Source organism: Plecotus auritus, assembly GCF_963455305.1.
Source record: "Plecotus auritus genome assembly, chromosome: 3".
Classification (NCBI taxonomy): domain Eukaryota; kingdom Metazoa; phylum Chordata; class Mammalia; order Chiroptera; family Vespertilionidae; genus Plecotus; species Plecotus auritus.
Genome location: NC_137772.1, coordinates 44,759,303 through 44,782,198, shown reverse-complemented (window position 1 = coordinate 44,782,198; position 22,896 = coordinate 44,759,303). Strand labels below are relative to the sequence as shown.

Genomic DNA, 22,896 nt, shown 5'->3' with positions numbered 1-22,896 from the left:
TGGGAGCGATAGCATCAGGTCCCCTGTCAAGCCCTGCTGGTTGAGGGGCGCAGCCTCAGGTCCCCCTCTCCGGCCCAGCGCCACACAGCCTCAGGTCCCTGCTGATTGCTCGTTATGGCTCCTTACGGGAACCCTGCCTCCACTATGGGCACAGCCATAGTGTGTTACGGGAACCCCACCTCCACTGTGGGTGCAGCCAGCTTGTGATGGCGTGAGGGTCAATTTGCATATTCTTTATTATATAGGATACCACAATTTATTTATACATTCATCCACTGATGGACATTTGGGTTGTTTTCACCTTTTGGCTATTGTGACTAGTCTTGCTATTAACATGCATGTACATATATTTATTTTGAGTACCTGAATTTGTTTTCAATTTTTTGGGATATATACCTAGGAGTGAAATTGCAGAATCATATGATAATTCTATGTTTAACTTTTTGAGGAGCCCCTAAACTGCTTTCCACTGCAACTTGCCATTATACATTTCCATCAACAATGTACAAGGGTCCCAATCCTCACCAACACTTATTATTTTCGGTGTTTTTTATCATAGCCATCCCAATGAATGGAGAGTGCTATCTCAGTGGTTTTGATTTGCATTTTCCTAATGATCAATTATATTGAGCATCTTTTCATGTGCTTGTTGGCCATTTGGATAACTTCTTTGGGGAAATCTTTATTCAAGTCTTTTGCCCATTTTTAAATTGTGTTATTTATCTTTTCACTGTTAAGTTATAAGGATTTTATATATACTAATATATCCTGCATACTAGGCCCTTATCAAATGTATTATTTACAAATATTTTCTCCTCTTATATAGGTCATCTTTTTACTTTCTTGATGTCCTTTGATATGCAAAAAAATTTTAATTTGCTGAAGTCAAATTTATCTATTTTTCTTTTGTTTCTTGTGCTTTTGGTGCCTTATCTAAGAATCCATTGCCAAATCCAAGGTCATGAAGATTTATACCTATGTTTTCTTCTAAGAGTTTTATAGTTCTTCTATTTAGGTTGTTGATCCATTTTTAAAAATATACATTTTATTGATTTCAGAAAGGAAGGGAGAGGGAGAAAAAGATAGACACACCAATGATGAGAGAGAATCAATGATGAGAGAGAATCAGCTGCCTCCTGCACGCCTCCTGCACACTGGGGATAGAGCCTGCAACCTAGATATATGCCCTAACTGGGAATCAAACCATGACCTCCTGGTTCATAGGTCCATGATCAACCACTGAGCCACTCTGACTGAGCTGTTGATCCATTTTGAATTAACTTTGTTTATACTATTAAGTAAGGGTCCATCTTCAAATTTTTCCATGGGGATATTTAATTGTCCTAGCAGCATTTGTTGAAGAGACTCTTTTTTTTTCTCCATTGAATGGTATAACCCTTGTCAAAAACCAATTGGCCATGGATGTTTGTGTTTATTTCTGCATAATTATTTTTATAGAGCTTTCAAAATAAAGATTGTAGCCATAAATTCCATTTTGTTCTTTTCTCTTGGTTACTAGACTTTTCAGGCTTTTGAGGGACTCAAAAAATTTTACTTCCTCATTCGCTAAAACATTTTAAGGCCTCTTTTCTACTGGTGCTGCAAATAGTCCAGTAACTCTAAACAACTGAAAAAAAATTTAGAGTAGTTTTTGGATAATAAATCTGGCCATGAGATGATGTAGCACTTAAAGTGCAAAATCCAAGATGAATGAAGGCTCCTATATCTTTTTTCATCTGTTCCCTTGAGTTCCCTTGAAAACAGGCATTTATTGGAAGTTAGATTATTCTAGTTCAAAGCTTTTCTTCTGACAAGGTTTTAGTCTTATGAAATGTCACTTCTGTAGTTTTCCTTTTAAATTTACTCTACCTTTGACATCCTTTGTATCTTGCTCCACATTTGTAGTTTTTTTGGCCCATGTTCTCTGACTGATTATTTCACCTGTTGAAATATTTACATTGACTCTTTAAGGCCACAGCTGCTCCTGGCAGAATTTTAGCCCCAGTAGGCCAGTTCCTGAAATTTTCCAGTGGAAAAGGTCAGGCAGTTATAGGTACTGACAATTTTTAATTTTGTAACCTCTGTGGAAAGCTGAAGGGGGCAGACTTGAACAAATAAATTGGTATGAGCTGGCCACAAAACTCACTGAAAACTGCCAAGGGAGGAAAGAAGAGACAATTTTACTCCAATAAACACAGAGGAGTACTGGGTATTTGTATGACAGCATCTAACTGTGTCATCATGTGAATGGAAGGAACTTTGAGTTATTAATACCTTAAATCTGTGGTAGGCTTTGTTCAGTTAAGAGCTCTCAACAGAGGTTTACTCAGTTTATTTGGATCCAAAGAAGATTACTAACTGATTTCTGATTCCCAGAAATATGATGTTGAAATGTCCAAAGGGACCCCATTTTCTATAGGATCTTCAAGGGTGTTGCAGTCAAAAAGTGTCTATATGTCTTGACTACAAAGAAGCCTTCATTGGGATTTTGTCTTTAATCTGAAGCCATCTCCTTGTACTTCTGCAAAAGATGGAAACATGTTCATGCCATGTCCCAAGATACTAGGGCAGAACTGTCATTGTACCGTAGTTCTCAAACTCTTTCTAGGAACAATGGGGAAGAAATAGAAGGCACCCAGCTTTATGAAGAGTGAGAAGAAAACCTCTCTCAAATGTTTCTTTTGGCCTTGGGGAAAAGTTTGATTCTTTTGCACACCCTACATTTAGTCTCTTGGAAATCATAAGACAAATTATAGAAAGGAAAATTGAGTCATCTTGAACTTCTTCCCATACTTACCTTCACCTAACCCTTTCTGAAACACTTGCCTCCTTTTAACTCCAAAATTTTAATCTGTTCTGCTTCTCCCCTTCTTTGATTAGTTTTTCTTAGACTTACACTAATTTTTTATCTTTTAACCCTGAAGGTATATTTCCTCCTAAGTTTTGAGTTTCATTTTTTCTTCTTCTCACCCTACTTATTCTTTCTGGATGACTCCATCTCTGCCAATGACTTTCTTTATAACCTATATTTATTCTGATATCTCTCAGATTTGTAGTTCTCACCTGTCTCCCAAACCTCAGGCACATTTTCGTCTGCCTTCTGGACTCTAACACAAGAATCCTATATAATAAAAGCCTAATATGCTAAGTGTCCGACTGTTCGTTCAACTGTTCGACCAGTTGCTATGATGCACACTGACCACCAGGGGGCAGACTCTCAGACTGGTAGGTTAGCTTGCTGCTGAGGTCCAGCTGATCAGAACTGGGCGAGATGGGCTGGACACGTCTTGGAGCCCTCCCACGGTCCCTCCCTGGCCCTGATTGTGCAACGGTGGGGTCCCTCAGTCTGGCTTGCACCCTCTAGCAATCCAGGACCCCTCAGGGGATGTCGGAGAGCCAGTTTTAGCCTGATCCCCACAGGCCAGGCCAAGGAACCCCACCGGTACACGAATCCGTGCACCAGGCCTCTAGTACCCTATAAAATAGTCATACTTAATATATCTACAACAGAGCTTTCTTAAATCTATAGAAAACTTCTTCATATCCTCTGTATCTTATCTAGGTTAAAAGTAGTTAATTGTTTTACCACCTTCTCTCATCCTGTTAATTGTACTTCTAAAATATTACCTTATATTTCCTATTTGTTACCATTATCATTGATCCCTTGATGGCCACAACAATTCCATAGTCTTCTAACCCAGATCCTTTGAAGTCTGTGAGGACAGTAAGGTTTTTTGTTTGTTTGTTTGTTTTTTACATTTTGTTCACATCTAGTTTCAGCACTTAGCACAGTACCTGACAAATTTTAGGCAATTTTTAAATATATTTTGAATAAATGAAAAAATTATATCCCTAGATTCTCTGCCCATTAATTCACTCTACTCAATCACCGCAATTAACCAAAACAAAGACAAAATCATATCATCATTTGTCCGGAACCTTTTTCTGGTCACCTCCCATTTGCTATAGAATAAAGTCCATCTTGTCTAAGTGAAATGCTCAAGACTTTTGACAGAGTATCCATAATGTACTTCTGAGAACTCATTTCCTACCACTATCTGCCAGGATCCTACTCACTGATCAAACTAGATTATTTTTATGCCTTTGACATACGATATATATTCTCAGCTCTCCAACTTTGCTCCTTCTGTTCTTTCTGCCAGAAATAGCCTTCCTGCCTTTGTATCTGAAATGAAATGGTCTTTTATCTATGGCCTTTTGAGTGGTTGTTTGAAAAAAAATCAAGAACTAATAACAGGCAACTGAAGTCAACATAATGAAACTTAAAGATACAATTAAAGGTTAGAAAGAGACAAAAAGGCTGAATTCCTAACTTTAAAAATGACCTTTTAAGCTTCCTGCATTCTTAGGACCCAAAGTTCCCTCACACCTACCTCCACCAACCCAACAGCAGACATAAAGAGACAAAGTTTCTGAGATAGATAGGAAACAATGAGGAACAGTGAGGAAACCAGAGAACAGTGGAGTGGGGGAGGTCAAGGCCTCAAAGGTTGGGAATAAAGAAAGCAAGTTTTAAGGGCAGGGTAGAAGAGAAAAAGGGCAAGGGTGGGGTAAGGGGAGAGAGAGAGAGAGAGAGAGAGAGAGAGAGAGAGAGAGAGAGAGAGAAGAAGAAGAAGAAGAAGAAGAAGAAGAAGAAGAAGAAGAAGAAGAAGAAGAAGAAGAAGAAGAAGAAGAAGGAGAGACCAAAAGGACTCTCTGAAGCATGGAACAGAGAAAGTTCATGCGCTGGTGGAAGCACCAGAGTGATGGGAGTAGGGAGGCCCTGGGAGGACATGTGCAGACATGAATATGCATGAAGATTACCCTGCCAGCTTCTTACCTTTCTCTGGCTCGGTATACAGTGCTATTCTACTACTGAGAACTGAAAGCGAAGCATTGCATCCTTTCTGATGTGTGTGTGTTGCCCAGGTACTGTGCAATGGATGGAGAACAGGTCATCACCTCTCCCACGCCCTATATCACCTACAGGCACTTGAGATCATTCAACCTAGACAATGAGAATGAAAGAGAGCAAAACAGGGGGTTCACCCAACCAGCTAACCAGAAAAAAACGATTTCACTTACAGCTTCTAGAAGCCCTCACTCCAAGCCCTCAAGAAACAAAGGCTGGTTACTCGGTTACACATCTATCAATTTCCTTCTCACACTTCAACAAGCTTTGCTTCCTGAGACAGAATTGATGGTTCCGTCCTCTGGCTCCGGCCGGCTTTGTCTTTCATAGGTCTGTCTGTTCTGCGCAACTAGATCCTGAGTTCGCCAAGAGCACAGCTGTTAAGGCTGCCTCCATATCCTTCAGAGCCTCACTCAGGGTCTTGCACCTTGTGGCCACTCAATAAATATTATCGACTTGGCTGTTACAGATGCTGTCACTGAGGCCCGAAGCAGCTAAATGGCTTTTCCAGCACTCCATAACTTGTCAGAGGCTAAGCCAGGAAAGGACGGCAGCTTTTTCATTCCCCAGAAAGCTCACTGCTTGCAGTCTAAACATTTCTGGCTTTTGCACACATTTGCTTAGAAAGGACTTACAGAATGTGTGCAGTGCTTGTTTTCTTCAACCATGTTACAGTCTACAGTAGCAATTGTCAAGCAAGAATTGGTGTCATCCCCACACACAGACTTCTGTATCAGTTGTGCCTTCTGTGGGGAGCTCCAGGGCAAATCTTTTCCCCTTCTGAGCTCCCGGTCCTCACCATGAAATGAGATTACCAGTGTCCATAGCCCGGTGATGTGGCAGGATTAAATAAGACAGAGGGGATTCAAACAGCTATTCTTCAAGTCTTCAAGTGGATCGTTTGGGTAACACTAAATCAACTATTCATTGGCTCTATGTGTGTGTGTGTAAATATTCAACACACAACATGAATATTTACTCAAAATTTGAAAAGAAATCCTAACAAATTACAACATTTAAAAGCTGGGTGGAGGCAGGCAAAGTATTGGGGAGAGGGGAGGAATGGGGACATTTGTAACAGTGCCAACAATAAAAATGAAAGAAAAAACTTAAAAATATTCTTAATGTTTAAAATTAAACTTAAAATAAATAAATAAATCTACTCAAACATCAAAACATTCAGAAAAAACACACACAATATTTATGTTAACACTGTGGGGCACATCTTTATAATACCTTTTCCTACATATTTTGTCTACATACTTTAAAAAATTATTTTATTGTGGTAAATTATATATAATACAAAACTTGGCATTTTGATTATTTTTAAGTGTATAATTTAGTGGTATTAATTATATTGACAATGTGTGTAACCATTGTCAATATCTATTTCTACAACTTTTTCATCTTCCCAAACAAAAACTCTGCACACATTAAGAAATAACTCTCTCCTGCTGGCTGATGTGGCTCAGTGGTTGAACATAGACCCATGCACTAGGAGTCACTGATTCAATTTCTGGCCAGGACACATGCCTGAGTTGCAGGCTCAGTCCCCAGTAGAAGGCTTGAAGGAGGCAGCCAATTGATGTTTCTCTCTCATCAATGTTTCTATCTCTCCCTTTCCCTTCCTCTCTCTAAAATTAATTAAAAAAAAAAAAAAGAAGAAAAGAACTCCCCATTTTCTCTCTCCCCATCCCCTGGTGACTCAAACCTACTTATTGTCTTATGAAATTGTCAATTCTATGTAAATTAAATTATATATATGGAATCACCCAATATTTGTCCTTTTGTGGCTGATTTATTTCACTTAGGATGATGTCTGCATGGTTCATCCATGTTGTAGCATGTATCAGCACTTCATTCCTTTTCAAGGCTGAGTAGTATTGCACTGTATGTATTCACCACATTTTGTTTATCCACTCATCTATTGATGGACATGGGTTGTTTCTGCCTTTTGGGTACTGTAAATTATGCTGCAATGAACACTGGCATATAAGTATCTGCCTGAGTCTCTGACTTCAGTTCTTATACGTATATACTTAAGAGTGGAAGTGCTAAGTCATATGGTAATTCTATGTTTAACTTTTTGAGGAACCACTAAACTATTTTCACAGTGTCTGCACCATTTTACACTCCCACCAACAATGACAGGGGTTTCAATTTTTTCACATCCCCACCAACACTTGTTATTTTCCATCTTTTGTAGTACAGCCATCTGAGCGGGTGCATCCACTCTATCTAATTTGAAGGTTGTTAATATGAGTTGGAGAGATTTTTGAGATATGAGTTTTATTTTGCTTCTCGGTGGCCAATTCCATAATTGGAGATTCATCCATTTGGTTTACTACTGTGTTTCCCCGAAAATAAATCATCCTCCAAAAATAAGACCTACTTACAGGTTTCATTCTGAGTGAAATATAAGGCACCCCCCGAAAATAAGGCCCCCAGGCTCTGTCTCAGAATGAAAATTAATTTACCGTAAACTGGTCGCTAGGGCCACCCTGACTGGCATCTAGCAACCAGTGACATTACACGGAGTCCTGACGTCACTGCTGTGTGGAGGCGGAGCGGAGGTCAGAGTGAGCGGTGAGCGCGGGGCAGGAGAGAGGAGGAGACTTTTGCAGATGCGTGTAGAAGAACAGGAGGATTAGAGCGGACGGGACGCAGCAAAGGTGGTGAGTGCTGGTCTGTCTCTGGTGACACTACCTGATGCTCGCGGCCGCCTTCATGATGACTGAAGGTTCTCAGTCAGTGGCAGACCCTGCTCCAGCCCAGATCCAGGCCCCAGCAAGCCCAGTGACAGTCCCCAGGCAGGCCCCAAGGGGTAAATGTCTGATAAAGGGGTAGGGGGGATGTCTGGTGAAGGTGTTCAGTGGCACAGGGGTGGGGGGAGGGGGATCACTTAAAATGACACAGGAGGATCAGAGGGGACAATCAAAATGACACAGGAGGATCAAAAGGGGTTACTAAAATGGTAATCCCCCCTCTGATTCTCCTGTGCCATTTTGATTCCCCCCTCTCATCCCCCCTGTGTCATTTTGAGTGATCCCCCTCCCCCCACCTTGATACCCCAATTCCTTTTTTGTACCCCTAGAAATGAACGCAAAAAGAAAGAGCTACTCCGTGGAGTACAAGAAAGGAATCGTGGAAGACTCTTGGGGCCAAAATATTACTGCTTTCTGCAAAGAGAAGATGTTGAGTATCCGATTGGTCCGAAAATGGCGAGCAGAGTATGGTAACCTCATTGAACAAGTGGACAAGGGAAATGCTAAAAAGCGCAAGTGTGGATCAGGTCGGCAACCATTATTTTCCAAGCTGGAAGACCTGATCTATGAATGGGTTGTTGACAGGAGAGCAAAGGTTTTGGTTGTGAATAAGGCTCAGATTCAAGAATTTGCCCTTGCAATGGCACCACAGTTTGACATAGCCCCCAAAGACTTCAAAGCATCACAACACTGGCTGGATAATTTCCTTCAGCGAAGTGAACTGTCTTTAAGAAGATCTACAACATTGTTTAGGTTGGAAGATACTCAAGTTATTAAGCAAGCACTTGCATTCAAGTTCTTTATTGATGATGCTGACTTCTCTAAATACAATCTTTCCAACATAATTGCTATGGATGAAACTGCAGTGTTTATGGGCCAATCATCTCAAACAATAATTGAACAGTGGGGTGCCTCCTGAGCGTACATTCCCTCCACTGCTTACGAAAGTGCACGTGTTTCCTGTATTTTGGCAATTCGTCTGGATGGCACTAAAATCCCACCTTTAATCATTTCTAAGGGCAAGAAGGAAAAGATTGAACATGTTTTGGGCATTTTTATTCTTGAAAGTGAAAAAGCCTGGGCCACACAAGCAGTTATAAGGAAGTGGGTCGATTTAATGCTGCTGCTTGTTATGCGAGGGAGCCAAAGAGGTATGCTAGTCTGGGATGCAGCCAGCACTCACCACGCTAAAGACATGAAGACATTTCTTCACGAAAGAAAAATAGATCAGATAATGATTCCTGCAGGAATGACGGCCTATCTCCAGACTCTTGATATTGCAATAAACAAGCCATTCAAAGACAATTTGCGCATGGAAATTAATGACTACACTGAAAATAGAATGGAGAGAAATCAGCGTGGGAACTTTGTGAAACCTAAACTGCAAGAAGTTGTGACTTGGGTGAAGAATTCATGGGAGAAAATCACTGACAGTTGCATTGCAAATGCACTGCGAGCAGGCTACCTTGACAAGAAGTACTCATTTAAAGACAGTGCTATTGCTAAACATGAGAGATTTGGTCCACTGATTCTGAAAGAAATGGAGTCACAAGAAATTCACCAGGAAATTCAGGAATTGGATTGTTATGATCATGTTCCAGAAGATAATGACATGATTGTCATTGAATAAATGAGTAAATTCTTGATACTGTAAGATTCACAGTTTGTCTGGTTTGTGTTGACAACTACCATACTACCGTACCGTATACAGGTAATAAATTTCCTTTATTTTCATTTAACAATAAATGTGTACCGTATTCTTCTTCATGGAAAAATAAGACATCCCCTGAAAATAAGACCTAGCACGTCTTTGGGGGCAAAAATTAATATAAGACACTGTCTTATTTTCGGGGAAACATGGTATTTCTCACCTTCTATTAAAATGCTGAGAGGAGGAGCATCTGAATGCTTTTTGCTTATTTGCAGCATAGCACATTTCCTGCCCCATGGGATCTTACAGAGCAGCTTAGACATCTGAGGGGAGCTTGCTAGGGGTCGTTGCTAGTGAGCAAGTCCTCCTTCCGGCTCATGTGTCATTCCCACCTCTGGAGTCCAGGCTTGCAGAGATGGTCCTTACATCCATCTACTTTACTCCCTCACAAGATTAGTCCCCATGTCCCCAAACCCTGCCTTTACTCACCCTTCTGCTCCCATTGCATTCATTCTTGTTGAGGCCTTGACTCACTTCACGATGAAACTTTTTCAATACTCTCAACCAGTCCTCCTGCCTCCATTGCCCCCCCAGTCAACCCCCCAAAACAACTGTCATATTCATCTCCCTACATGGCCACATATTCCATATGCTGCAACCCTGCCAATGTAAAATAGTAAGGGGCACCTCGTCATGGGCAAAAAGCTCTCCACAGTTTGATCCACACTTACCTTCTCAGGAAGATCAGCCCCATCCTCCTCTTCTTTCCAACACGAAGCTGCCTGTTGTCTTATGATAAGGCCAACACTGCCTGGCATTTACAGAGCCAGCACTCCTGTGGCCACTTGGCCCCTTCTCCTTGCAGCCTTTGCTTTTGCATATTGTTCATGCCTGGGAGAGCTAGTCCCTTACAACACGATGTGAATGATGTCCCCTTGAGTTGTGCGGCACCAAGGCCCAGACATGCCACCTTCTCTCACTTTCAAGATTTAACACACATTTTTCCTCTTCCCCAAACCTCATATTTCAAACCCTTCCACTTCCAATTCTCCTGGTACTCCTCTTCAATTTTCAGCTTCATCTTAGATATTTGAAGTCCTTATGGAAACCCCCAACTGGATGTCCTTCTTCTGTGCTCCTATTTCATGTTTATCCAACTATAAAGTGTTTTGCATTATTTTGTTTCCACTGGCCTGTCTGTCCTTGTAGAGTGTGAGTGCCTCCTGGGCAAGAATTGGGTGGTGTTCACCACTGAATTCCCCCTGCTCAGTGACTGCCACTTAGTGGATATTCTGTAAATAGCTAATGAATGAGTGAATGGAATGACCAATCATTTACCAGGTCCTATTTAAGGACTGCTTAGAAGTTTCCTTTACCCCACACTATTTACCTAAAACCCATTCATCTATCCATTCATTTATTAATCTTTCTTATCAAATGCTTGTGAAGCATCCACCCTAGAACCACCACAGAGACTAAGAAACAAAAAGCACTAATGTTGTGGACTTTACACTGTAGTTGGGGCATGGGAGGGAGTATATGGAGAGGCAGAACATAAACACAAGTGAAATATATAGTATGCCTAACAGATCTATTGGTGATAACAAATATGTGCTTTAAAGATTCAAATATAACTGGGAGGGAAGAGTAAGGTTGAAGGAGAGAAAATATTAGTGTGAGGCTGTCTGGTGGAAAGTTGGTCATATAGGGAGAGATATCAGAATGGGAGAGGAGGAGTACCAGAAGAATTGAAAGTGGAAGGGTTTGAAATATGGGGTTTGGGGAAGAGGAAAAATGTGTGTTAAATCTTGAAAGTGAGAGAAGGTGGCACGTCTGGGCCTTGGTGCCACACAGCTCAAGGGGACATTGGGAGAGGATTGGTACTCTACCTGGAGGTGGAGGAGAGAAAGAGCAGGGAAATGAAAATGAGGCTGAAAAAGGGAGGTAAATACCGGAGACAACTGGTATTACTAAAGTCTGGCCCTGGCTTTAAAATTGAGTGAGGGGAAAAAAGAGGATGAAAGACCTGTGGGGTAAAGATTATGGAATAGTTACCCTGGGACTCGAGAAGCTAGCCAGAAAGAAGATGCTCCTTAAAAAAGAATTACCCTATGATACATCTGACCTCTTTCTTTCCAGCTGCAGAAGAAAAAGAGCACACAGTATAACTTTTTAACTATTAAGGGTTGTGTGGGAGTACAGCCTTCCATGAAATGTGACATCCAAAGCCCTAGAAATACTCCTTTAGCTTGAACTATATAATTAAAATATCCTATGTCAAAATAACCACTTTTAGACACTTTCAGAACAAGACTGTGAGCTGTTTGAAAACAGGGCAGCATTTTCCTTCTTTCCTTCCTAGACTCCAGCACAAGGCCTACGACACAGACAGACATAGATAATATAAGTCTAGAATGAGAACTATTTGTTACCAGGAATTTTCTTGGAAATACCTTGCCTCTGTATTTTTCTTTTATACTTGAGACTTTTACTTTTAATTTATCATAATATCTATATATATAAAAGCCTAAGTGACCATCACAACCGAACAGACAACCGAACAGGCTGTGTGGGGTGACCAGGCTGGCAGGGGGGTTAGTGAGGGGTGACCAAACAACCGAGCAGCAGGCTGCATGGGGCGACCAGGCTGGTGGGGAGGGGGGGAGGATGTTGGGGGCCACCAGGTCAGCAGGTGGGGCAGTTAGGGGCAATCAGGCAGGCAGGCAGGTGAGCAGTTAGGAGCCAGTGGTCCCGGATTGTGAGAGGGATGTCTAACTGCCGGTTTAGGCCTGATCCCCAGGACATCCCCTGAGGGATCCTGGATTGAAGAGGGTATAGGCTGGGCTGAGGGGACCCCCCCATGCACAAATTTCATGCACCAGGCCTCTAGTTTTCATTATAAAGTAATATATTTTCTTTACATGTAGTATACTCAGGAAATAGAGAATATGTGTAACATCTTTCTCCGGTTCATGCAGCCTGAAAGACTAGTAATAGTAATAATTCATATTTCATTGGTTTTTTCTCCTCTCTCAATTATTGCTCTTCACCACCACCACTACCACCACTCCCGCTCTTATTTCTAGACTGTATTAAAAATCCAGGGGTCAAGGGGACCTTGGACTCATGCACACGATTTAGTATGGCCTATCAACTGTGGCTTTTGAACCATACCCCTTCCACATCTGGCCATCCTCAATGATATCATATGTACAAAACATACATGCGTAAAGAAGAGCTCCGAGGCCCCTCACTAAGGCACTGGAGCTCTGTAGTCTTCTATTACCAAAGTACCTTCCATGCAACTAAAGCTCTGAGAGGTTTCATGCAGAAATGTGGAGAGCACACCCACATTCACCCCCAGCCAGTTCTTACTGAGACACTGGGCACTTCCTGAGGAGATGACTTCTTGTATTCTGACTCCTCTCTCCCTTGACCTAAGCTTCATGTCCAAACACTGAGTCTTCAGAGGATATTTGCTGAGCTTATGACTTTTTCCATGAGAACACTGATCCAAATCAAATTTTAAATGGTCCACCCCAGGCCCTACCACCGTACCACACTCCACCCCACATCTCTGTGCTCAAACATCTTTAAATCCCAACAGACACACTCCAGGATTAGATTTTGGAACCTACCGTGTTTCCCCGAAAATAAAACATCCTCCGAAAATAAGACCTACTTACAAGTTTCCTTCTGAGTGAAATATAAGGCATCCCTCGAAAATAAGGCCCCAGGCTCTGTCTCAGAATGAAAATTAATTTACCGTAAACTGGTCGTTAGGGCCGCCCCGACTGGCATCTAGCAACCAGTGACGTTACGTGGAGTCCTGATGTCACTGCTGTGTGGAGGCGGAGCGGAGGTCGGAGTGAGCGGTGAGCGCGGGGCGGGAGAGAGGAGGAGACTTTTGCAGATGCATGTAGAAGAAAAGGAGGATTAGAGTGGACGGGATGCGGCGAAGGTGGTGAGTGCTGGTCTGTCTCTGGTGACACTACCTGATGCTCGCGGCCGCCTTCATGATGACTGAAGGTTCTCAGTCAGTGGCAGACCCTGCTCCAGCCCAGATCCAGGCCCCAGCAAGCCCAGTGACAGTCCCCAGGCAGGCCCCAAGGGGTAAATGTCTGATAAAGGGGTAGGGGGGATGTCTGGTGAAGGTGTTCAGTGGCACAGGGGTTGGGGGAGGGGGATCACTTAAAATGACACAGGAGGATCAGAGGGGACAATCAAAATGACACAGGAGGATCAAAAGGGGTTACTAAAATGGTAATCCCCCCTCTGATTCTCCTGTGCCATTTTGATTCCCCCCCTCTGATCCCCCCTGTGTCATTTTGAGTGATCCCCCTCCCCGCACCTTGATACCCTATTTCCTTTTTTTTTACCCCTAGAAATGAGCACAAAAAGAAAAAACTACTCCGTGGAGTACAAGAAAGGAATCGTGGAAGACTCTTGGGGCCAAAATATTACTGCTTTCTGCAAAGAGAAGATGTTGAGTATCCGATTGGTTCGAAAATGGCGAGCAGAGTATGGTAACCTCATTGAACAAGTGGACAAGGGAAATGCTAAAAAGTGCAAGTGTGGATCAGGTCGGCAACCATTATTTTCCGAGCTGGAAGACCTGATCTATGAATGGGTTGTTGACAGGAGAGCAAAGGCTTTGGTTGTGAATAGGGCTCAGATTCAAGAATTTGCCCTTGCAATGGCACCACAGTTTGACATAGCCCCCAAAGACTTCAAAGCATCACAACACTGGCTGGATAATTTCCTTCAGCGAAGTGAACTGTCTTTAAGAAGATCTACAACATTGTTTAGGTTGGAAGATACTCAAGTTATTAAGCGAGCACTTGCATTCAAGTCCTTTATTGATGATGCTGACTTCTCTAAATACAATCTTTCCAACATGATTGCTATGGATGAAACTGCAGTGTTTATGGGCCAATCATCTCAAACAACAATTGAACAGCGGGGTGCCTCCTTAGCGTACATTCCCTCCACTGCTTACGAAAGTGCACGTGTTTCCTATATTTTGGCAATTCGTCTGGATGGCACTAAAATCCCACCTTTAATCATTTCTAAGGGCAAGAAGGAAAAGATTGAACGTGTTTTGGGCGTTTTTATTCTTGAAACTGAAAAAGCCTGGGCCACACAAGCAGTTATAAGGAAGTGGGTCGATTTAATGCTGCTGCTTGTTATGCGAGGGAGCCAAAGAGGTCTGCTAGTCTGGGATGCAGCCAGCACTCACCACGCTAAAGACATGAAGACATTTCTTCACAAAAGAAAAATAGATCAGATAATGATTCCCGCAGGAATGACGGCCTATCTCCAGACTCTTGATATTGCAATAAACAAGCCATTCAAAGACAATTTGCGCATGGAAATTAATGACTACATTGAAAATAGAATGGAGAGAAATCAGCGTGGAAACTTTGTGAAACCTAAACTGCAAGAAGTTGTGACTTGGGTGAAGAATTCATGGGAGAAAATCACTGACAGTTGCATTGCAAATGCACTGCGAGCAGGCTACCTTGACAAGAAGTACTCATTTAAAGACAGTGTTATTGCTAAACATGAGAGATTTGGTCCACTGATTCTGAAAGAAATGGAGTCACAAGAAATTCACCAGGAAATTCAGGAATTGGATTGTTATGATCATGTTCCAGAAGATAATGACATGAATGTCATTGAACAAATGAGTAAATTCTTGATACTGTAGGATTCACAGTTTGTCTGGTTTGTGTTGACAACTACCGTACTACTGTACCGTATACAGGTAATAAATTTCCTTTATTTTCATTTAACAATAAATGTGTACCGTATTCTTCTTCATGGAAAAATAAGACATCCCCTAAAAATAAGACCTAGCACGTCTTTGGGGGCAAAAATTAATATAAGACACTGTCTTATTTTCGGGGAAACAGGGTAGCTACAAATACAAAGAAAGCAATTAATAAATCATCATTCAAATATTTTAATTTTAATATTTTTCTTTCCTTCTAGAGTTTTCTGCACATTTATTACAAAATTGAGACTATGGTTTATGAGTTAAATATCAGCTCCTTCCCTTTTTAAAATCTCAGGTACAGAGCATTGCATGTATCATGCCTTTTGGTTAGTAAACATTTTATCACTGAACATCTATCTAGACAAGGTCCTTTTCTATTATAATTTTAAATATAATAATAATATTTTATTATTCTCTTCTGATGAAGGTACTTTCCTACTGATTGCAATATATACACCTGTTCTTGAAAAATATGTTGCATCGTTTCATATGTTTTTTAATATTCATTCATAGTAAAATCTCATGCTCTCACTTTTTTCACTCAACACTGTTTTTTAGATGTATTTATGTACACATTATCTAAATTTTGTCATTTCATAGAATCTATTTACTATACTAGTATTTTGCTTGTTCTTTCCCTCTTGTTGAACACTTGGGGGTTACTACTCTAACTTCTTGTTAATATTATGACAAATGTCTCTCTCATGTTCCTGGAAGGACCTGTGTAAGAATGTCTCTGTGGTATGGGTCCAGGATGAGAGGAATTTTGGATCATGAGTTCTCACAGAGTAAAATTCTCTGGTGCTGTTTTACAGCATTACTCAAGCCCCCATCTTTCCACATCATTTGTATCATATGCTTTTCTAATTTTTACTATTTTGATGATGCCAGTCAACCAGTATTTCAATTTTATTTGTATCTGTATTTTTCTGAATGCTACGGAGTTTCAACATCTTTTCATAGAATTGTATACCTCGAGGCCTCTTCTTCTGTGAAATGTCTATTCACAGCTTTGCTCATTTATCCTACTTTTGCACTTAACATTACATCTTGGGTCTATTTAATGTAGATTAGGGATTTGCATTTCTTATGTAAATGATCTATTTGTGCTCTTTGCCCAGTTTCTCTAGGCTATTTGTATTATATTGCTTACTCACAACATCTTTATAGAAGTAGTATTTATGTCATATTGCTTTTCACATCTATGGCATATGGAGATCAGTAGAGGCCCAATGCAGGAAATTTGTGCACAGGGTGTGTGTGTGTGTGGGGGGGGGGGTGTCCCTCAGCCTGGCCTGCACCCTCTCGAAATCTGGGACCCCTCGGGAGATGTCGACATCCCTCTCACAATCCGGGACCCCTTGCTCCTAACCACCCACCTACTCACTCCTTACAGCTTGGCTCATAGTTCCTTAGCACTGCCGCGGAGACAGGAGAGGCTCCTGCCACCACCACTGCACTCACCAGCAATGAGCCTGGCTTCTGGCTAAGCGGCACCCCGCTATGAGAGTGCACTGACCACCCGGTTGATCTTCTGCCCCTTGGTGGTCAGTGTGCGTCATAGCAACTGGTCATTCAACCATAATGGTCACTGGGTTTTTATATATATAGATATACTTGAAAAAATGGCAGTTGTTTGGGGCTTGTCTTTTGTGGGTGTCTAAGAACATTGGATGGCAAGATTGCTCTGAACATCTGCAAAAGTTAGAAAAATCATTGCAGCATAACCCTGCAGGCTGGTTGCCCTGCCTCCTCAGGAAAGGCTGACTATTGCCTCTCCCCAGGGTGGTCCAGAGAATTCCCTCTGCTCTCCATCTCAGCTCATTTCTCCTTCTTACCCTTCCCCAGGTCTGACTCACTAACTACAGAAGTTAGGAGAATCACTGCCTGCAGAAGGCCCAGGCATTTGAAGTAAATCTGGAATAATGAGGGCTCAATAAATCTGACCTTTAGGACAAAGGATGTACTCAAAGGCAATCTTTTCTTAATTGTGAGTGTGTGTTGTTTTTTTTATTGTCTAAAGTTTTACATATGTCTCCTTTTTCCCCAATTGACCCTCTCCCCCATCCCTTCCCAGCCTAGGTAAGCCCCCACCGCCACAGTGTCTGTGTCCATTGGTTATGCTAATATGCATGCATATAAGTCCTTTGGTTGCTCTCTAACTCCCCCTCCCCTACCTTTGTCTCTAGAATGATCTATTCTTGTTCATCAAATTATGTTGATCATTATATCCCACATATGAGTGAGATCATGTGATATTTATCTTTCTCCAACTGGCTTATTTTGCTTAGCATAATGCTTTTCAGTCCCATCCATGCTGTTGCAAATGGTAAAAGTTTCTTCTTTTTTTATAGCAGCATAGTATTCCATTGTGTAGATGTACCAGTTTTTTAATCTACTCATCTGCTGATGGGCACTTAGGCTGTTTCCAAATCTTAGCTATGGTAAATTGTGCTGTTATGAACATAGGGGTGCATATATCCTTTCTGATTGGTGTTTCTGTTTTCTTGGGCTATAGTCCTAGAAGTGGGATTACTGGGTCCAATGGGAGTTCCATTTTTAACTTTCTGAGGAAGCTCCATACTGTTCTCCACAGTGGCTGCACCAGTCTGCATTCCCACCAGCAGTGCACGAGGGTTCCTTTTCTCCGCATCCTTGCCAGCACTTGTTTGTTGATTTGTTGATGATAGCCATTCTGACAGGTGTGAGATGGTATCTCATTGTTGTTTTGACTCTTTAATAAATGGTGCTGGGAAATTTGGACAGATACATGCAAAAAATAAAACTAGACCACCAACTTACACCAAACACAAAAACAAACTCAAAATGGCTAAAGGACTTGAATGTAAGACAGGAAACCATAAAAATCCTATAAGACTCCATAGGCAGCAAAATAGCAGACATATGTCGTAGCAGTATCTTTACAGACACAGTCCCTAGGGTAATGGAGATTAAGGAGAAAATAAACAAATGGGATTACATCAAAATAAAAAGTTTCTGCACAGCAAAAGAAACCATCAACAAAACAAGAAAGCCCATTGCATGGGAGAACATATTTGCCAATGATATTTCCCATAAGGGTTTAATCTCCAAAATTTACAGAGGACTCATGCAACTTAACAAAAGGAAGATAAACAATCCAATCAAAAAATGGTCAAAGGATCTAAATAGACACTTTTTGAAAGAAGACATACAGAAGGCCGAGAGACATATGAAAACATGCTCTAAGTCACTAATCATCAGAGAGATGCAATTCAAAACAACAGTGAGATACCATCTCTTAATTGTGTTTTTAATGCGAATTGCAGATCATTCCATTTTATGTGGTTTCCAAGTCTGATCTGTTCTACCATAACCTATTTGTAATTCTCGAGTAGTTAATAACATAGCACCTTGTTCTGTGCTGTGTTGAATCTTGCCGAAAGCCAGTGCAGTAGCCTCCAGAGAACTATTGAAAACTGTGACCAGCGCTCTTGTTTTCTCTTAAGGCCTGACACATGTAAGGCTAAGTGTAACCATGTAACCATCATGCTGCAAGGAGCGCTGAATCCTGCTAGGCTCTATTTTACTTCAGGGAAAGATAACCCTTTCTCCTGGGAGAGGAGGGCAGTCATTAAGCCTCTACTTGTTTGTCCAATGGCTGAAGAATATGTATCTCATCTAAGTAGTGCTTGACATTCGATTTCCCATCAAATCCTCAACTGGGCAAATGTCTGCCCAGTCCCAAGCCCTTCTTTCTGGGATACTAAATGTAGAACCTGAACACAAAAGCCTCTAGAAACTTTAAAAAGGTCAATGTTTGCCACTGGGCAATAATGGGTAATCTTCACTGCTGTGTGCATTTCCTTATATGGGCCAGAGATGTTCACATGCCCTAAATAGCCAGACAAGGTACTCATCTATCTCATTTCTATGACCCTGATTCACACTCATCATGTTTCCTTTATGCCATGGCTTTTAAGTTCTTTTTTTTTTTTTGAAGGTTGGAGGGACTGGTTCTTTATTTTAAAAAGATACTTGTTCAATTTTCAGTATCAAAACAGTTGCACTATTGGTTTCTCTTTCTCCCAATTGGCCCCCAAAGGGACCACACCAAAGGAGAGTACATTTTAAGCCATTAAGCTGCAGGATGCGCACCTAACAGACTTCAAGGAAACCTCACTAAAAACGGGGCATTAGGTAGGGAAAGAAATTTAAAGATCAGCACACTGCCAGCCCAGACCGTAGCGAGCTCTCACAGCCAGTGTGGCCAGTGTGTCCCAACCTCAAAGAAGCAAAGTTTCAAAATAATACAAAATTTAAAAAGTTTTGTACATAAACTATTCAAGATTTCTCCAGCACTAACTGGTACAAAGCACAATGAGATGGCACGTTTAGAGACAGCAGCTTCAGACCCAGAGGAGGGTAATGAGATGAGTTCCATTTGGCTAAATCAGTGGCAAAAACATAATTTTCTTTCTTTCAAGGAGGCAGGAGAGCAAATAATTGGTCACTTCAACGTAAGGGGCACATGATCCATTTTGAGAACCACTGGGGAAAGGGTAGAGATGGGACTGAATTTGGTCTCTGACAGAGAGGTCTCACCATTTTAATTTGGTCACTTCTGATGAAAAAATTGCCCAAAGATGCCTTAAAAGCTGAAACCTAAACATCACTTTTTTTGGGGGGAGGGGGGGCTATCTCCTCCTGGAATCACCTTTTCAATTTGGCGAGCACTTTGCACAAAGGAATGACTCCCCACAGAGGAGCCTCTCTCTGGGCTCTATCTGGCTCTCAGTAAGGCAGGCCCATACCTCCTTCCCTCCTCTATGGAGAGGGCAATATGGACTAAGCTGAAAAATTACCTCCTAAAAGTGAGAAAGGGATTAGCTGCTGCTTGAGAACTGTGGAATTATTTGGAATGTTTTACAAATGGTTGCCACATCAACAACAAAAAAGGTAATTACAAAATGTGTACATCACAACATGCTTTTAAAGACACTTTGCATTGTGCTCACATTCCCTTAAATGTTGTTCCCAAAGGTGCTCAGCCTCTAGCCCAATCAAAATCTCTGAGGGGAGGCAGAGACAGTTTGGCGAAAAAGACGCGGGGGTAGGGGGGGCAGTGAAAGGAGAAAGCAGCCTTCCAGTTAAAGATCAGCCCTCAGTTTAAAGGTCAGCTTCAAGCAGGCTGGCCTCAGGCGGAGTCAGGGTCAGAGGGAGGAGCAGCGGCAGGGCAGGACTGGGTGGCTCTACATCTCATTCAGGTCAAGCAGAGTCTGGTCCAGCATCCTTTGTGTACAGAGGTGTTCCTATTTGGTGCATTTCAGTTTATCTTCCAAATCATCAATTGTCTTTTCCAGCTTGGCTACCGATCTCTCAGCAAACTCAGCACGGGTCTCTCCTTGAGTTTATCAGTAAGAATCTTTATCTCTTCCTCATATTTGTCTTCTTTTTGAGAGTACTTTTCTTCAGCAGCACTCAGACACTTCAGGTTCTGGTCCATCAGTCTGATCTGCTCATCCATCTCTCGGCAACGGGACTCTGCCAGCTCAGCCCGTTCCTCTGTGCGTTCCAAGTCTCCCTCAATAATCACCAACTTACGAGCCACCTCTTCATACTTTCTATCTGCCTCTTCTGCAATGTGCTTAGCTTCTTTGAGTTGGATTTCCTGGAGTTCCATCTTTTCTTCATCTTTTAAAGCTCGGTTTTCAATAACCTTCATACCTCTCTCGCTCTCATCTGCAGCTTTCTCAGCTTCCTCCAGCTTTTGCAGAGCAGTGGCCAGGCGCTCCTGAGCACGGTCCAGCTCCTCTTCAACCAGCTGGATCCTACGGTTCAAGGAGGCCACCTCAGCCTCAGCCTGTTCCCGAGCCCGCCTTTCTCCCTCCACTTCCCGCTGGAGGCGCTCGGCCCTCTCTTCGGCATCATCGGCCTGCTGCTGCAGAACCTGGATCTTGCGTTTCACCGCCTCAATGGTGGTGATCCCGGCCATGGTGTCCACCCAGCTCCTGCTCGCGTTCGGTCTCTTTTAAGTTCTTGATCCAACTACTGCATGTCCCTCACAGATAGGGAGAAGGGGGCACTTCTTTTTTTTTTTTTTTCAAATATATTTTATTGATTTTTTACAGAAAAGAAGGGAGAGGGATAGAGAGTTAGAAACATCGATGAGAGAGAAACATCGATCAGCTGCCTCCTGCACACTCCCTACTGGGGATGTGCCTGCAACCAAGGTATATGCCTTTGACCGGAATCGAACCTGGGACCTTTGAGTCCGCAGGCCGACGCTCTATCCACTGAACCAAACTGGTTAGGGCAGGGGGCACTTCTTAAAAATATTTCACAATCATAGAGGTACACAATAAAATGCATAGAATTTAAATGTAGTTTGAGGAGTTTTGGCAAATGCATGTATCTGTGTAACCACTACTCTGATCAGGATAGAGAACCTTTTCATCACCCCAGAAAGTTCCTTTATGCCCTTTCTAGTCAATTCATCTCAGTCCCTGCCACCTTCTGACTTCTAGAAGCATAGATTAGTTTTTATTATTCTAGAGTTTCATATAAATAGAATTATATAGTCTGAATCTTTTCTGCCTGATCGCTTTTACTTAGTATAATGCTTATGGGAATTAATCTATGTTGTGTGTATCAGCATTTCACTATTATTGCTTAGTAGTAGTCATGTGAAAACATCGCAATTTGTTTACCTAGTAATTTGTTGATAGACATTTGGGTTGTTTCCAGTTTTTGCGTAGTATATTATCTTGGGAAGATATGCTTTCATAGGGGCATAAAATACACTAACTAGAAAGGACTGATATATGACACTATTGTAAAATTAAGAATTCCAGTTGATGAAAAGGCAGATTAAGAGAGGGAGATGCAAACTGCAGAGTAAGAGAAGATTGTTGCCAATACTACAAAGGATTAGGATCAACAATATATAAAAGATTCCTACAACTCATTTCATTTATTTTTTTTTCATTTTTTTTATTTTAATAAATCTTTATTCAGATTATTACAATTGTTTCTCCTTTTTCCCCCCATAGCTCCCCTCCACCCAGTTCCCACCCCACCTTCTGCCCTTACCTCCCCCCCACTGTCCTCATCCATAGGTGTATGATTTTTGTCCAGTCTCTTCATGAACCCCCCATACCCCTTTCCCCCTGAGAATTATCAGTCCACTCCCTTTCTATGCCCCTGATTCTATTATATTCACCAGATTATTCTGTTCCTCAGGTTTTTAATTCACTTGATTTTTAGGTTCATTTGTTGATAGATATGTATTTGTTGTTCATAATTTTTCTCTTTACTTTTTTCTTCTTCCTCTTCTTTAAGAATACCTTTCAGCGTTTCATATAATACTGGTTTGGTGGTGATGAACTCCTTTAGCTTTTTCTTATCTGTGAAGCTCTTTATCTGCCCTTCAATTCTGAATGATAGCTTTGCTGGGTAGAGTAATCTTGGTTGTAGGTTCTTGCTATTCATCACACTGAAAATTTCTTGCCACTCCCGTCTGGCCTGCATAGTTTCTGTTGAGAAATCAGCTGACAGTCGTATGGGTGCTCCCTTGTAGGTAACTAACTGTTTTTCTCTTGCTGCTTTTAATATTCTCTCTTTGTCTTTTGCTCTTGGCATTTTAATTATGATGTGTCTTGGTGTGGTCCTCTTTGGATTCCATTTGTTTGGGGTTCTGTGCGCTTCCTGGACTTGTAAGTCTGTTTCTTTCACCAGGTGGGGGCAGTTTTCGGTCATTATTTCTTCAAATAGGTTTTCAGTATCTTGCTCTCTCTCTTCTTCTGGCACC

General features: G+C 41.7%; 1 pseudogene across 1 annotated transcript; it reads right to left on the bottom strand.

Moving 5' to 3' along the window:
• Positions 1–19,993: 19,993 nt before the first annotated feature.
• Positions 19,994–21,106, bottom strand: LOC308243663 (annotated as a pseudogene). The gene has a single exon. The product of its transcript is annotated as an uncharacterized misc_RNA (transcript).
• Positions 21,107–22,896: the final 1,790 nt, after the last annotated feature.